Raw genomic sequence first — 18,230 nt, forward strand, 5'->3', positions numbered from 1 at the left:
TGAACCAATGAAAAGGTCCCATTTTTACAATGTTTGCAATAATGTGACAAATTAAAAGGGCACCTTCTAATATAAATGCTCCCTCTAACATACAGATAGCAAGCTCTTCACACACTTACATACACACAAAACGCTACTGATCCTCTGAACAGGTAGGGCCACGTGAGAGTCTATACCATCAGAACTCAGTGCAATTAATATGAGGAGCTACTTAATCGATTCTTACCACTGTCATCACTTGCATAATCAACCTCATTAGCATCATTAGGGCTGTTTATGATTACTCATGAAATGCCAGGCAATGTGCTAAGAACTTTTTATATATGGTGATATTATTGTGTTTTTTTCCAGAGGATAAACATAATGGCGATAATACCTTTGAGATAAGTAGCCTAACACATTTTCATTTTCAGTAACCCTCAGTTCCCAGTTATCCATGAACTCAGTTGTTTCTGCTTCACGTCAGTTTGCCAAAATCTGTCCACGAATATAGCTTTCTTTTCTTCCTCTATCTTCCTCTCTCTTTGCCCCCTTCCCCAGCCCCGATCGAAGGTGCAAACATTACTCGGCAAGGAACTATTTCCTTCCCTAGATTCAGTATTCAGGACCTTTATGTTGACCCAAGTAGCATGAAGATTTCCTGGTTATTTTCCAAGGAAGGGTGTTCAACATTTATCAAATGCTCGTTCTTGCAAAATTCAATAAGGAGGAATAATTATTATTTCAATTTTCCCATTGAGAAAACTGAAGTTCACAGAAGTTAAGTAATTTGCCCAAGGTCAAACAACTAATAGCCAATCAACCCAAAATTTCAACGGGACCTATGACTCCAAAACCCATGCTTAATGCTTGTTCAGCATTCACTGCAGCCTCCAAGGGAACTAAGAACCCACAAGATAGACTTAATGTTACTTCATTCAGAAGAAATGCTTGCACCAATTTCCTTGAAAACACTCGGGAAAAACAATGAAGAACTATTTGAGTATTAATCAAATAAGGAACCCCCAAACCCAACTCCAACACCCTGGGGAGAACACTTGCCTCAGTTGTCTCAATCCTGAAGTTTGGGATCGAGTGGGATTTGGTGCAGGATGAAAAAGTATTGTGAATGAACCCCTTTGTCAGCATTTCTCCCCATTGCCTGCAGTCAACTGCCTGCCATTCTTGTGGGGAAAGAGGGTGTTGCTAAACTTTCTCTTGCCCAGGCTTATCAATTGCTGATTGTCCACTGGGATATAACAGAAGCTCAGACAATCATCACTCAGGGCGGTGCATTCCAGCCCAAGGGCCTTCACTTTGGAATTTCTGTTGGTGGCCAACAGTGTTTTCTAAACACTGCTTTGCCACTCCCTCATCAAGAGGTAGTCTCTCTCTCTCTCTCTCTCTCTCTCTCTACTTCCTTGACTCTGGCCAGGCCCTGTGATTGCTTGGCCCAAGAGAACAGAGCTGAATTGATGCTGTACCCGCTCTGGGCATAGACCTTATTGGCTTCATATGGCTTCATAGTTCTCACTTCCACCTCTTGGAAACCAGCCACCATGTAACAAGTGCAACTCCTCTGAGATCATCATGCTGTGAGGACGCTTGAGCTAGCCACATGAAGAGGGTACAGAGAGAGAGGGGCAGTGCCAGCCAACTCCCAGTCATGCTTGCCATCCCAGCCCCAGGAACCAGACACTTTACTCGTGTGAGTAAAGGAGACATTCTAGCCCCAGCTGACACCAAATATAGAAGAACCAGGTCCCCAGACTGAACTCCAATCAGGACGTCTCTGGGTCTTTAAGTCACTTCAGCCGAAGCTTCCAACTTAGTGTAGCAGAGGTGAGCCATCCCCCGAGCCCTACCTGAATGCCTGACCCACAGAATGGTGAGCATAATAAAGTGGCAGCCAGGGACGCCTGGGTGATTCAGTCAGCAAGCGTCTGCCTTGGGCTCAGGTCATGATCCCAGGGTCCTGGGATTGAGCCCCGTATGGGGTTCCCTGATTAGCGGGGAGCCTCCATCTCCCCCTGCCTGCTGCTCCCCCCTGCTTGTGCTCTCTCTCACACAAATAAATAAATAAAATCTTTAAAAAAAATTTACAAAAATTAAATAAAATGAAGTGGCAGCCATTTTTCATCACAGAGTTTTGGGGTGATCGGTTACAAAGCAATAGGTAAGTGGACCACTATTGGCTCTCGCAGTACCTGCCTGCTAATTATGAATTCCAACGTATAAGAATCCAGGCAGGAAACCGTATTTCAGTGACGTCCTGAGTGTGGTACCAATGGAAAGTCAACCCATATAGAGAAAAAGGAAGTGCTGCTATGTTATTTTTATATCACCAGTGTTGTAGTTGGATTTAGACTAATAAATTGAAGGCACCAATTAATGTGTCAGGAACAATGGCATCTGCACAAACCACTTAATAAAATCTTGCTGCAGTAGGACTCCAGAATTTCCACCGAGCTTCTATAACCATGGGGGGGTGACCACTGGGTCTAATTAAAAGCCTCATAATGAAATAAACAAACAAACAAACAAACAAACTTTAAAAAGGGGGCACCTGGTTGGCTCAATCGGTAGAGCATGTGACTCTTGACCTTGGGGTCATGAGTTCAAGCTTTATGTTAGGTGTAGAGATTACTAAAAAAAATAAATAAATAAACTTTTTTAAAAAAGCCTCTTAAAAAGTTATTTCAAGGATAATCCACACCCTTAATTGGGTCACACCACTTATACAGTATTAATGATTTTGTTTGACTCTTACGACTACGTGCTTACCTACTATCTGAAAAGAATTGATTATTGATGACCTGAATTACTTGTCTGTAACTGCTTATCCTAGATTAATAATAAAAATAACTAACATTTATATGGTGCTTCCTATGTATTGCATCCCATGCTAAGTACCTTATGTATATTCATTCATTTATTCCACATGACAATGCTATGCGGTAGATACTGTTGTTATTCTATATTTACAGATGAGAAACTGATCCACAGAGATGTTAAGCAACATGCTCAGGGGCTCAGCTGTTAAGTCACCAAGCCAGGATTCAAATCCACACAGTCTGTGCTCTTGACAACTATACTGTAAGACCCCTCTACTCTTCTTCAAAGAGTCAGTGATCATCTTATTATCATAGCCAACATGTGTGAATCACTTGCTTGAGGATATTGGCTATATTTTGTGGTTTAGAATTAATTTGACATTGATATTGAAAAGACGCAAAAGTATATCACATGCTTCACTTCTCCCAACAACCTACTGAAGATTCTTACCTTAGTCAAGACCTATATTGATCTTCCTTACATGGAAGACTTTTTTATTACCTGAGACACTTTTCAAAGTGGCTCAGAGTGCTCCTAGATGCTACTCTGATTCCTCACTCAGGTTTCCCCCAAAGAATTAATCTTTTCTAGGACAAAATTTAAGATTGCCACCATAACTGAGAGACTCATAGAGCCGAAATATTAAGATGGTTCATCTAGATGTTTCTTGAGATGCTTCTGAATAATATCTTTGTTGACAATCACCCAGGCATGACCCCTCCCTGTACTCTGGCTGGCATATGGTACCAGTCTTGGCATCTCAATTACAGTGGCTGAAGCCCAACCCAGTCAAAACCAGTTTTCAAAGAGCAGAGTACAAAATATATTTTTCTTTGCCTTATATTTCTATTCGTGGTTCATTCATGTTCAATTCCTAGAGTTGTGCCTAGCAGCAGTTAAGGGTAGAAACCAGTCTAGAGTAATACTTTCTCCCCCATTAAAATATTTAACAGTTTTCCTGCCTGTTATTGTAAACCCAATTCAATACACCCTAAATTTCATGCTAAAATCATTTTTATTTGAACAAAAATTCCATCAGCCACACCAAATGAGGGCGGGCTTTTTTTTTTTCATGAAATGTTTTATAATACTGGATGTCCACAACATTAGCATGCAGGCCTCAGGCTTTAACTCTGAGTGATCGAGAGTTACTAAATCTTGTTCCCATTCATTAATAATCATATGGCAGACAACTACTGTATTCTAGGCAGTGTGCTGAGTTCTAGACACAGAAAAATAAATATGACCTAGTCTTTATTTTGGGGGAGCTCACAGTTTGTAAGAGGAGACAGACAAATAATCTCCCTGAAATGAAATTATGCCTTTTGGTGCAATGGTAGAAGCATGTATGTATCACACAGAAGCAGAAAAGAGGGTGGGGGATAAAACGAAGGAGTAGTTCATTAATTGGGTGACATCAAGAATGAGATAAGACTTCAGACAGTAGGTAATATTGAACTAACACTTGAAAGGTACGTATTTATTGTACGATATTCATGTATTCCATACAGCTCTTTCCAAACTAAAGGATATGATCCACAAGCAAGTATCCATCCCACTGGGAAGTGTGTCAGAGAAACTGGTTATTAACGATAGAGTATCAGTTTGGGATTGATTCCGTTCTATTTATTTTTAAATTAGGGTAGATTCAAAGTTCCTTCAACAATAAGTTTACTCTCATTCCTCTGCAAACTACAAGGCTTTTTAGATAAGGAAAGAAAAGGGTGAAGTTAAAACTACTTTGCTGGAAAGACACAGATGTAGTGAAAAGAAGGGCCATATGCACCCCAATGTTCATAGCAGCAATGTCTGCAATAGCCAAACTGTGGAAAGAGCCAAGATGCCCTTCAACAGATGAATGGATAAAGAAGATGTGGTCCATATAGACAATGGAATATTACTCAGCCATCAGAAAAGATGAATACCCAACTTTTACATCAACATGGATGGGACTGGAGGAGATTATGCTAAGCGAAATAAGTCAAGCAGAGAAAGTCAATGATGATATGGTTTCACTTATTTGTGGAACATAAGGAATAACATGGAGGACATTAGGAGAAGGAAGGGAAAAATGGGGGGGGGGGATTGGAGGGAGAGATGAACCATGAGAGACTATGGACCTGAGAAACAAACAGGGTTCTAGAGGGGAGGGGGGAGGGGGGATTGGTTAGTCCAGTGATGGGTATTAAGGAGGGCACGTACTGCATGGAGCACTGGGTGTTATACAAAAACAATGGATCGTGGATCACTACATCAAAAACTAATGATGTATTGTATGGTGACTAACATAATATAATAAAATTAAAAACTACAAAAAAAAAAAAAACTACTTTGCTGGGATTTATGCATTTCACTAGCATTCCCAAGGGGCCGTATCCCTCATGTAAATGGTATTCCCCATAAAAGCTCTGGTGTGGGAGCAAACAAACAAACAAAAAAACATGGCAAAGTGCTACTCTAATACACACTATACGTTATTAATTTTGTAAGTATATAGATGAACATATATAACACCTTGTCGCTATTGCATTGAAATAAAAATGGCCAATATTAATAACAAGGCAACATGATAAGGCAAACACAATTTTTGTATATTTTCTCCTACTCACTGGAATGGAACCAGTTCCTTATCTGTTGGGTTTTTTTTTTAATATAATTGCCAAGTTCTAGCCTTGATTATGTGTCCTCCAAATAAGGAAGTGAGTGCTCAGTGTCTGAGATCTCCAACAGTGGAAATTACAACCTGTCAGGACCCTACCATCTTGCCCAAAGTACATGTTCTCCAGTAAACAGCCCCCTCCCCCCCCGCCAATATCACTGCACATGGCAGATCTCCAACGGCAAGAGAAGGACCAGCTAAAAATAGACAGTTTTAGGAAAATGCTAAGGTTAATCAGATAACTGCTATCTGAAACATGCAGATATCAAAACATTTTAAAAGGCAGAAACACAGTCATTCACAAGAGAAAGCTTAATGATCTAATTCATGTTGTATTTGTCCAAAAGTGGAACTCCAAAATCATCTGTTTTGGGCATTCAATTATAAATGGAATTAGATTCTTATGCTGTTTTATACTTAATTATGTTAGGAATGTGACTAACCAAAGCATTTAGAAAAATGTTAAATGTAGTTGGCTACTCTTAATAATTCAAGATAAAGTTATGAACTTCTTAACATTTATCCCATTTATTGTAGATGAAAAAAATATAGATAGCTTCTCTTGCAAAAAAAAATTGTAGTTTTATTTGCAATTTGTTCACATTTCCTTTATACTCTCAATGAGGATTGTTTTGATAACTTAAAAGTGCAAAATAAGTGGCACATTGACAAGAATTGTCTACCATCTGTGACAGTTATTGCAAATCCTGGTGTCTTTTCAGCTCATCACTTTCAATTTGTTCTATTTATTGTACTTAAATATTTTAAAAGGTATAAATATAATTTGGAAAAGTAATTAGATAAGTGCTCCATGTCTAAATATTGTATTTCATATCAGAATTAAATATATACATACAATAGAGACAACATGTTTTAATAGAAAACATACCAATTGTCAAGAAAAAAGTGCATTTAGGCCTTCCATTTCTGGCAACAGAGCACACTACATATCCTAAAAATTTCTCAGTACAAGCATTTAAAATGATGTATATCAAAAATACCGCCTCCAGCACTGACATTATGCTTCTAAGTAGGATGGAGTTGTTAACGTCAGACCAATGATTTTGCCAGGAACCTAGAAAAGCTATGTAAAACATAAACATTGTCCGCTTAAAGGCATCACGTAGTTGCTGAAGCAAGAGGGAAAGAAAGTAATAAAATTTCAGAGGGAAGACCCATGAAGCAGTGAGCTGACCTTCTGCAGCCTAACTTTCCCCAAAGGAGATTGGTTAGCCCCATTCCTGGATATGAGCAGAAGCTGAAAATCCAGTCTTTGCCTGATGAGAGAACTGCTCCTGGTTGATGAAGAAACCAACAGACTTTTGGCAGTTTTATACAGCTTGAGTGACATACTTAGAAGGCCTCAAATGGGGAAATTTTCTCTTCGAGACACTGCAAAGGATGGGCTGAAACCCTCAGAAAAGTAAAGTAAAGCCTTTGGCAACCTCAGTATAAAGATTAGACAAGGATTGGAGTTCGTGATTTGCCCAGGGGGAGGAGCCCCTGCACACACATCAAGTTCTCAGCTGAGAGCCTTAGGGGACATCAGCATGTGAAGAGGTGAACCAAATGTAAACTGAGCTATGCCAAAACTTCAATCCAGACTACAGTCTGCTTCAGCCCCTTAGTGAACTAACGTGACCAGCCTCCCCTCTATCTGTATCTACTTAGCAAGGAAAAGGGTGAATTCTCTCTGGAAGAAGATAATATTTTAAACACATACACACTCCATTCATTTAAAAATTACAAGGCATGCCAAGGAAAAGAACCCTATGGAGTCCTTAAGGAAGAAATATATGTACTAGCAACAGACCCATAGCAGACAAGAATTTTAAAATAACTATAATATGTTCAAGAAAATAGAGGAAAAGATGGAGAAAAAGAAACTAATAGAGGATTTTACCACAGAAGAGAAATCTTAAAAAAAAAAAAATTCAAATGAAACTCTAAAATGGAAAGTACAATCTCCAAAATTAAAACTCAGTCCATGGGTTTATGAACAATATATAGTACAAGAAAGAATTGGTGAACTGAAAAATAGATCAACAGGAAATATGCAAATTTTAAAGCACAAAGGAAAACAAGAATGGGGGGGACACAGAAATATGTAGGATATATTGAAAATTTTAATATGTGTGTAATTCAAATTCCATAAGAGGAAAGTGAGAATGGTAAGGAAGAAATATTTGAAGAGTTAACAAAAGAGAATTTTCCAAAACTAATATGTAACATCATCTCACAGATTTCAGAAGCCAAAGCAGAATAAACACAAAGAAAATCACACACAGGCATAACAAAATAAAACTGCTGGAAACTAAAGACAAAAAGAATACTAAAAAAGAAGCCAGTGGAAAAGAAAGCACATTGTCTTCAAGTGTAACAATGAGATTAACAGCTGACTTCTCAGTGAAATGATGGAAGCTAGAAGACAATGGAATGATACCTCTTTGAATACAAAACGAAAATAACTGTTGACCTAGAGTTCTATAGCCAGTGACAATAATCTTCAAAAGTGAAGGTGAACTAAACATATTTCCAGACAATCAAAAACCACAGCACTAACTTAACAATTCTAACCCCCATGTGGTAGACTGAATAATGGCCTTCCAAAGATGTCCACCTCCTAATCACCAGAAGCTGTGAATATGTTACATTACATAGAAAAAGGGACTTTGAGGGTGTAATTAAGGTTACTAGTCAGTTGACCTCAAAATGGGAAGATTATCCTAGATTATTTGGGTGAACCATGTGTGATCATATGAGCCCTTCCAAGCAGAGCTTTCTTCCAGCTGAAAGCAAAGAGAAAGGCAAAAGAAAGATATGGCAGAAAGGAAGGTCAGAGAGATTTCAGTGCATCACGGTGGGCTCTAAGATGTGCAAGCCCATGTGGGAGAACTAGAGAGAGCCCTCTAGGAGCTGAGGGTGTTCCCCAGCTGACAGGCAGCACAGAAACAGAACCCCAGTACTATGTCTGAGGATCGGGGCATCTGAACATGTGTACAGGAGACTTCTAGCACTAGGAAACAGAGCTGGGAGTGCAAAGAGAAGGGGGAAGGGACAGGCTGGGAGCAAGAATGCCCTGGAATCAAAAAGTTCTAAATTAGAACCTGAATTTATAGGGGATTGTAACTGTGTAGTTACCAAAATAAAAAGATATACTATAGTAATCAAGATGGTACGGTACTAGCATATGGACAGACATGTGGATCAATGAAAAAGAATTGAGAGCCCAGAAATAACTGTGTACATTTATGGTCAACTGGTTTTCAATAAGCGTGCCAACAAAATGCTGTAAGAAAGAAATAACCTTTCCAACAAATAGTGCTGGGACAACTGGATATTCACAAATAAAAAACACCTCACACCCTACAAAAAACATTCACTCAAAATTATCATAGAACAACATGTAAGAGCTAAAACTACAAAAATCCTTTTAGAAAGGGGGTGCCTAGGAGGCTCAGTCATTAAGTGTCTGCCTTCGGCTCAGGTCATGATCCCAGCGTCCTGGGATCGAGCCCTGCACTGGGCTCTCTGCTCCACGGGAAGCCTGCTTCTCCCTCTCCCACTCCCCCTGCTTGTGTTCCCTCTCTTGCTCGCTCTCTGTCAAACAAATAAATAAAAATCTTAAAAATAAATAAATAAATAAATAAAAATCCTAGAAGGAATGGGAATAAATCTTCATGATCTTGGGTTAGGCAATGATTTCTTACATATGACACCAGAAACACATGCAATTTTAAAAAATTGATAAATTTGACTTAATCATAATTAAAACCTTGTGTACATCAAAAGATACTATCGAGGGCGCCTGGGTGGCTCAGTCGGTCAAGCGGCTGCCTTCAGCTCAGGTCATGATCCTGGAGTCCCGGGATCGAGTCCCGCATCGGGCTCCCTGCTCAGTGGGGAGTCTGCTTCTCCCTCTGACCCTCCCCTCTCTCATGCTCTCTGTCTCGTTCTCTCTCTCAAATAAATAAATAAAATCTTAAAAAAAAAAAAAAAAAAAGATACTATCGAGAAAATGAAAAGACAACCCATATGCTGGGAGAAAATATTTGCAAATCATGTAACTGATAAGGAACTTGTATCCAGAGTATATAAATAACCTTCAAAACTTAATGGCAAAAAGATAAGTAGCCCAATTAGAAAATCAGCAAAAGACATGAAGTGATTTTTTTTTAAGATTTATAGTACATCTGTACCACGGGCTACTAATCAGGAATAAAAACACATGGACCATTGATCCATGCAGCAGCTTGGATGATTTTCCAGAGAATTACATTAAGTGAAAAAAGGCCAATCTCCAAAGGTCACATACTCCGTGATTCCATTATGTAACACTCTTGAAATAACAAAATTATGGAAATGGAGTGCAGATTAGCAATCGCCAGAGGTTAGGAATGGTGGGGGTAGGTAGCTGGATATGGTTATAAGGAACCACACTAGACATCCTTGCAGGGATGAAACCGTTCAGATTTTGACTGCGGTGGTGGGTCCCCAAACCTGCACAGGTGATAAAAATGCATAGAACTAAGTATACACGCACACACGTGCGCATGCGTGCACACACACACGTACAGGTACAAATAAAATAAGAAATATGAGTAAGATTGGTAGATTGTATCAATGTTAACATCCTGGTTGTGATATTCTACAACATGTTACCTTTGGGAGAAACTGGGCAAGTGTACAAAGGGTCTTTTCTTACACAAGCCTATGAAGCTACTATTACCTCAATAAAAATTTCAGCTAAAAAAAGACAAAAGTATGTAGTACACCTGAAACTAATATAATGTTGGATGTCAATTATACCTCAATTCTTTAAAAAGGCAAATGATTTTTTTAAGATTTTATGTATTTATTTGAGAAAGAGAGAGAGCACGCCTGTTCGTGAGAGAGAGAGAGAGAGAGCGCATACGAGCAGGGGGAGGGGCATAGGGAGAAGCAGGCTCCCCGCTGAGCAAGGAGTCCAATGCTGGGCTCGATCCCAGGACCCTGGGATCATGACCTGAGCCAAAGGCAGACATTTAACCGACTGAGCCACCCAGGCGCCCCAAGGCAAATGATTTTAATAGATATTTTTCCCAAGAAGATGTACAAATGGCCAATAGGCACATGAAAAGATGCTCAACATCATTAGTCATTAGGAAAATGCACACTGTCAAAATGACAAAACCACAGTGAGATACCATTTCTTACTTACTCGGGTGGTTCTGATGGGAAAGGCAGACAGCAGCATGTGCTGTTGAGGATGTGGACAGATCCGAGCCCTCATATAGGGCTGGTGGGAATGTCAAATGGTGTAGCCACTTCGGAAAGCAGTTTAGCAGTGTTTCAAAAAATGAAATACAGACTTTCATGTGACTGGCAAGTGCACTTCTAGCTCTCTACCCAAAAGAAAGGAAAACATATACCCACCCAAAGACTTGCACACAGTGGTCGTAGCAGCATTATTCATAGTAGCCAAAGAGTGGAAACAACCCAAGTGTCCAAGAACTGATAAATGGAGAACAAAATGTTGTGTATCCATGCAATGGAACACTACTTGACAACAAAAAGGAATGAGGTACTAAGCCATGTGAAAAAGTGGGAGAACCTCAAAACCATGATGCTCAGTGAAGCAAGCCAGACACAAAATACCACTGACTGCACATTTTTATTTGCATGAAATGTCTGAAAAAAAGAACATCATAGAGGCAAAAAAGTAGACTGGTAGTAGTTCCCTAGGGCTGGAGCAGATGTGGGGAGTGACTGCTAACGGGCAGGAAGTTTCTTTTTAGGGGTGATGGAAACGTTCTAAAATCAGATTGTGGTAATAAGGATACATCTCCGTAAATATACTGAAATTCTTTGAACGGTACACCTAACACAGATGAATGTTATGCTGTATGTAAACTGTATCTCAGTAAAGCAATTAAAATTAAAAAACAAAGTAAAATTAATCAACTAATCAAATACAGCACGTTCTCAGAACATATAGTTTGTGAGCTTGACTTAAAACTGGATTATTTAAACATGTGGTAAGTGGGTCTCGATTTGTGTTAGTCACACTAGTGAGATGAGGCACCCAGTGCTGTGTTCACATTAGGAACCAAGCCCCAAGAAGTGGGTGACTAGCTTGAGGACCATGCCAAAGAGAGTGCGGAAAATCCGTGGGGATTTAGAAAGTTCTAGTCGTGCTGACGGAAGCTGCCTTATACCTTACTCCTTCAAAGTGCTTAAGGTTCTCTTTCACTCCGCGGTTCTGCTAGTCACTGTGCAGGAAAGTACAGACTCTGAGCTGAGAACAAATTACAGTTTGCTTCCCAATTTCCTCCAGAAGGCTCCCATCACTGTTCCTCTCCTAGCCCAGACTTCAACGCATGTTGTTCAGTGAAGCTCACGGACACGTTCCTCTAGTCACAGCTCCTAACTCCTACAACTCAACTTATGGTCCATTTTATATTATCCTTAACCCCTTTAAGTCTCTCCTAATCAATTCCATGGGTAAATTAAAGAACAATATATTGAAAATAAAAATAAACTTACTTAGTCATAATTTTGATATAATTCGGCATCTATACAGAATTGCCTACCGTCTACTATCACACCAGAGTGCAAGCCAGAGAAAGTATTGCCGCTAAACAAAACCCATGATGCTGTGGTCAGACCAGCCCTGGCGTTGTATTCCCAGAAAGGGAAAATGCTTCTATGCTTTGTTATGCATTAATTAAGAGCTAAGTACTCTTTCATAAATCTTTGCTGGGTGGCCCAAGGATCTAAATGATTACCACCTGGATTTGATGAGTCAGACTCTAAATATTAAAACATCACCATTTGGGAGGCTCAGGTCCCCAGGCTCTTACCCACCCCAACAGCCCTCCTCTCTAAGAGATCATCCTCCACGGAGGTTGCCTCCGCCCCAAGGAGAAACCCAGGGAAATCTCCATTCATGGGCTGTGGAGAGACTTTTAGGGACTGGGAGTCACTGAGGCTGTGGGCAAGCTACCTGCTGGATTTTTTTCCATTTCCCTTTCAGACTCCTTCTCCATCTTCCTCTCTCCTGCTCTCCACCAGGAGACATGAGCTGCCATGGATTGCACCAACGGGGCTCTCTTGCCCTCTTACTTCCAGTTAGATCTGGCCAATGAACAGAAATTGGCAAGACGTGGGGGGCCAGGGGAAGAGAGACAATGGGGTATTTATTTCCCAGCTGTCCCTGGTCAGACACCCAGGTTGGCCATAGGTGGTCCTCTACCCAAGACTAATAGTTCCTCTCCAGGGCCCTGTTCTATAATGGCAGGTCTTGCAGGGCTGGCAACCACTTCCTTAGCTTGCTCCTCAGGCCTAGGAGAGTAGCAAAGAGTCCCTGCTGCAGCTAGCCCAAGGATGCTTCACTACCCCTTGTTAGATTCCCATAACCCTACCCACTCCTTTGTTAATATTCCCTTCATAAAACTTTCTTCAATCCCCGCTTTTGAGAGTGTTGTCTGTTTTCCGCCACAATCCAAGCAGTTAATAAGAGTTACCATTGGTGAGTAGAATTAGGAGGAACTGATAAACCATTTAACATTTTATTTTATCCTGCTCTGTAATATTTTATATATTTAAAAATGAGTAGGTGTTACTTTGGTAATTAAATACAAGCAGGCGCATGCACAGAAGGGTACCTCTTTTTTGTAACATGCTTTCCATTCAAACATTTGCAGAAGCACCATTTATATCTTTTAAGTACCTCGCCTGCCTGCCCCAGTGGAGGAAACTCTAAATCAGCATCTCTTCCCCATTGACATGCTAACATCAAGCCCGAGATGTGCTTTCTTACGGTGCTTACAATGCCCACGCACCTTTCCAACACAAGGCACCTTATTAATCCAAGACCTTATTTCACACCAAGGTTGGTGTGTTGTAAACAGCAAGCTCGTCTGCTCACCGATTCTAAAGACATAAAATTGCTTTATTATTGCTTTTGCTTTGTCTAGCCAACTATTTGTTGCTTTGATCAAAAGTACAGGAATAAGTCAACTTCCCAGCCTCAGATTTCAGCTAACAACTTAACTGAAGCTATCATAACTCTGGCCCCATTTAACTGGATTTGAAGGCCCATTGATGAAATGGATTTAAATCTGAGAACCTTAGACTCCCATCCTGTGCTTAGTTGGAGGCCCCTCTGGGCTGCTATGTGATGGTCCAATGAACTTGAGCTGACCTATTGCTTCTTTCTGGTTCCCCTACAGGGAGAAATTCTTCTCACAATTTCCTTCATTCTCGTTAAGACTTTTCTACCTTCTCCAATTTCCAGTTTTAATTTGCTTTTGCTTTCTAAGTTCTTTTGTCCTTGGTGAAAATGCTTACTTCCCAACACTCATGAGAGATTTTGTGCTTCCAAAATGAGACCAAAAAAGGCATAAATCAATCAAATCGAATGGTGGAAATATTGGTTGAGTTGTTTGGAATCACGATGGTTCTTCCTCATAGACCACAGTTGCCATGACCACACACACACACACACACACACACGTTCCAGAAACACAAGTATGCCAACGCTAAATGTAAAGCAGATACAATCCCCGTTTTCAGACCGTATATTTAGAGGAGCAAGAATAATATGTTCTATATGTTTGTGGCTCCTCTATGTCTCAGTGTATTTTTCTTGCACCCCCAGATGTGTAAGAATTATAGCTCTACTTTTCTTTAACTCATACCATTTTATCTTTCAAGCCACCAGTACATCATTACCATTTCATCAGTGTGGTAGAAACTAAATCTCATCCAACCCTTTACCTGGGGTTGTATCTAGGTTTTGGGTGGTGGTAGCAGGGGTCGTATGTCATGCCAAGGTGTCCAGAAGGGGAGAAGAGTCAGCCAGGCCCTCACTGTCCTCAGTCCACTTGGACACCCATTATGTGCCTGGTCCTTGGTATTTGGTCTACAGATGTGATCACAGAGATAGATGCCTTTCAAGCCACTTGCCCTTTCAAGTTTTAAGGGTCCTCTCCCTGAATCCTGGGGTCCTGCTGTTTCTGGGACGTGAGGAGGGGCAGGGTGTCTAATCCATCCCATAGCCACCTCTTCTCCAGGATCCAGTGGCCTCCCGGGGCCCGAGAAGGGCGGGGAACACACACTTTGTCCGCTCTCGGACACACAAACCTGTCCGTGGTTTTGCGGCTGCCCCAAACCATGATCGGAGAAGCAGATGCTGGGCTCGTCCTCCTGGAACCCACCAACATCGCCACTCTTACTGGCTTCTATCACTTTCATTCTACTCTTACCAAGAAAAAACTTGTGGAGGTCAAATGGCAATGCTGAGAGGAACAGGAGGTTTGCACACCTGCGGGATGCCCCAGGACCTGGTCAGCACAGAAAAAGCCTCTGGAAGAAATACTGCACCACCCCTGGATCCGTTGAAAAGAGACATATAATAATTGTATTTTAAACTATTAGTTTTATAAGACTCTGGAAATTAAATCTCATTTAAATGTATTTCAACTTATGATTTAAAAAATTGGGAGTATCACCAAACTGATCATCTACAAGGGTTAAGTGATCTTCCAAAATCTTTTTAGGGGGTATTGACCAAAAAGTTTGAAGGCCAGCTACTCCAGAAACTAAAAGAAGACTTGCATGTGAAATGGACCTTGAAAAGCAAGTTGAATATTGCAGGGTGGACGTGTTGGGGAAGGGAGATCCGGGTAGAGGACTGCCCTCCAGAGTCTTGGAGAAATGAAAATGCAGGCATATTTGGAAATCTGTGGGGAGCTGGTGTAACTGGAGTGTGCACGGAGGGCCTAATCTCTCCCTCTGATGAGCCTAGACTTGTCCTTACGCAAAAAGCAGAAATGAGTACATCTGATCAAGATCAACCCTTGGCCAATTCTAAGACGACACTGGTTAAAACTTCTGTAAACCTAACGTAGAGAATATAAAGAACCCCCACAATCAAACAATAACAACAACCTGATTTGAAAATGAGTAGATTTAGGGGTGCCTGGGTGGCTCAGTCGGTTAAGCGTCCAACTCGTGATTTCAGCGCAGGCCCTGATCTCAGGGTCCTGGGATCAAGTCCCGTGTCGGGCTCCTTGCTCCGCAGAGAGTCTGCTTCTCCCTCTGCCTCTGCCCCTGAGCCCCCCTCGTGCTCTCTCTCTCTCTCTCAAATAAATAAATAAAATCTTTTTTAAAAATAAAATAAAATATACATAATATAAAATGTATTATTTTAACTCTGCAAAATATGTTTTAAAAATTGTGGTAAAATACAAATAACATAAATTTACCATTTTCATCATCTGAAAGCACACAGTTCGATGGCATTAAGTTCATTCACAGTGTCGGGCAGCCAACACCGCCATTTAGCTCCGGAACTTTTGTCATCTTCCCAAACTCCACAGCCAGGCGTTCCTATTATGTATGTTTTAAATGGAAATATACATTTTACAGTTTTTCGGGAAACTTAAATCTCTTCCTTTGGAGACTAGAAAAGACCTGCTCAGGCTGTCCACAGAGTCTGAGCTCACGTTGAGCTGATCACCTTTGCCCTTTGTTAAAACCCAGCCACGCAGGGGCTGCTCGCCGGGGCCAGCTGCCCGCCATGCCCACGTTCTTCTCTTGGCCCCAGGGTTTTCCTCCACCTGCCGGCTTGCAGCCTCCATCCCTGCTGACTCCAGCACGGGCTCGATAAACTCTTTGTCCGGAAAAAAAATCCATATTTTCTGTCCCCAAGAATGGGTCATTAGCTCCTCAAATATTCCCTTGGGCTACGTTCCAAGCTGCTTAAGCCTCTATCCTAACTGCATTGAAGTCTGTTTCCTCTCTTCCTCCGATGCTTGCCAAACGCTCTCCCTCTTGAAAAACAAATCGTAAAATGCAGTAAAAACAAACCCCGCTCCACTTTGTTCCACGTGCAGTTAAACCTTACTCCATGGAGTTAAAGTTCAGATCTTTGCAAGCTGATGGTCTCCGGTCCATCGTTCAATGAATGTTACTGTATGGTCGCGAGTGCCAGGGATGGAGCTTGACAAGGGCAAGGAGGACGATTTCAGTCATTGTGACCTGTGGCTCAGCGCGGGAAACAAATAAATAAACAGGAAATGACAGCCCAGGGTGAAAATGCAACCGTGGGAGTAAGCACCGGCTGGGAGGGCGGGCTGGGGCCCCTCACCCAACCCAGTTGAAGAGATGGGAAGGAGGGCATCCCAGAAGGAGGAAGCCTCAGGAGAGAAGCTTACAGCAGAGACAGATGCTGACACCCGAAGTAAGCAGGTGTGTGTCCCCAAAATCCCACAGTCACCGCCTCATCTGTTTCCTACAAAGCCAGACCTCTTTCTTACGGGTTGACAGCCCTCAGTTAGTTTTTCCTACTTTTCCTGTTCAAAACTTCAAGAGAACCAATACGAGAAAAACAGCGCCTCATCTTTTGAGCTGTCACTCCTTGGAGAGACCAGGCTTTCAGGACGTTCCACACCCTGTGTCGTCCCCCTTCCCCTCCTATTTTCCTCTTCCCTTGGCACTAGGTTCAGGGGCACTGAGCAGAATATGCATTATGAGAAAGCAACTTGAAGGCTCTAAAGTGAGATCAAAAGGGTGGGTATGAATCATCATGATTAATAATAGGATGTTTTGTAGAGGAAAGAGCAGAGGCTGAGATCCCAGGAACCTTAGGTCTAGTTCCTCCCTCTGACTGTGCCCCAGACTAAATGCTGAATGTCTCTGCAGTGCATGTTGGCATTTTCCTGCGTCTTGCACTCCGTATTCTTAGACACATGCTCATCCCCAAGCACACGTGCACACACACACACACACGTATATGCATGGATAGGTGATACAAATGTGGGGATATGTTTACATTTTTTAATACAAATTGTAGGTTTCTGGACGATCACTATGCTATTCTTTTAATTTTTCTGAATGTTTGAAACTTTCATAACAAAAATTTAGCAAACAAAATTCCTACCTTCCAGCTGCCTTCCGTCTGTGACCTGTGACTTTCCCTCATTTCAGGGCACCCTTCCTGCTCCCAAGCAATTTCGTACCACCCCTTCCTCCCATATCAAAATCTGCTCAGAAATGGATAGTTACCCATTATCACCTCTCCTTCGCTTCATGCATACTTATGCTAAGTTCTTATTTTTTTAAAGAGCATTCCCGTGTTATCTCTAACTGTGACATAAAGGTTTTGTGTGTTCTTTAAAGGATTTCAGGATGACCCCGTGAGAGAGGATTGGAGGGCCAGGGAGGCTGTCTTCCCAGAGCCCCTTAACGCATACCGTCGAGGCTATGTCCGCCGGTCTACACCCACGCCTATAGCCCGTCTACACCCACGCCTGCACGGCACAGTAACGCTCTTGAAGCCACATGTCTCAAGTGAGTTCTGCTTTAAATTGGCTTTAAATTGGATGCTGTGCTGACTTTCCTTAGCCCTCTAGAGCACCGACTGCTCATTTGAAAAATAAGGCCATTGCACCAGCTGGGTACAGGACTAGCTCCCCTGGGCTGCTTGTTAAAGCATGGGGATGCCGGGGCCCCCTCCGGGGTCAACAGCGTACCAAACACTGCCCTGGGTGCCCTGCACAACTCTCTTGAGCTACAACACGCTGACGTTTATGACAAAACAGGGTAGGCTCTGTCCTCACGAGAGAGCGTCTCTCCCACGCCTCCTCTCCTGCCCCCACCCCCACCCCCGCAACTCACACCCCGGAGCTGGATCTTATCAGCCCACAGGGAATGGCTCTCCCAACTCTGCTGACCTGTGAGCCTCAAGCAAGAGAACTCAGAAGAAGGTGGA

Source organism: Phoca vitulina, unplaced genomic scaffold (assembly GCF_004348235.1).
Source record: "Phoca vitulina isolate PV1807 unplaced genomic scaffold, GSC_HSeal_1.0 scaffold15, whole genome shotgun sequence".
Lineage (NCBI taxonomy): Eukaryota > Metazoa > Chordata > Mammalia > Carnivora > Phocidae > Phoca > Phoca vitulina.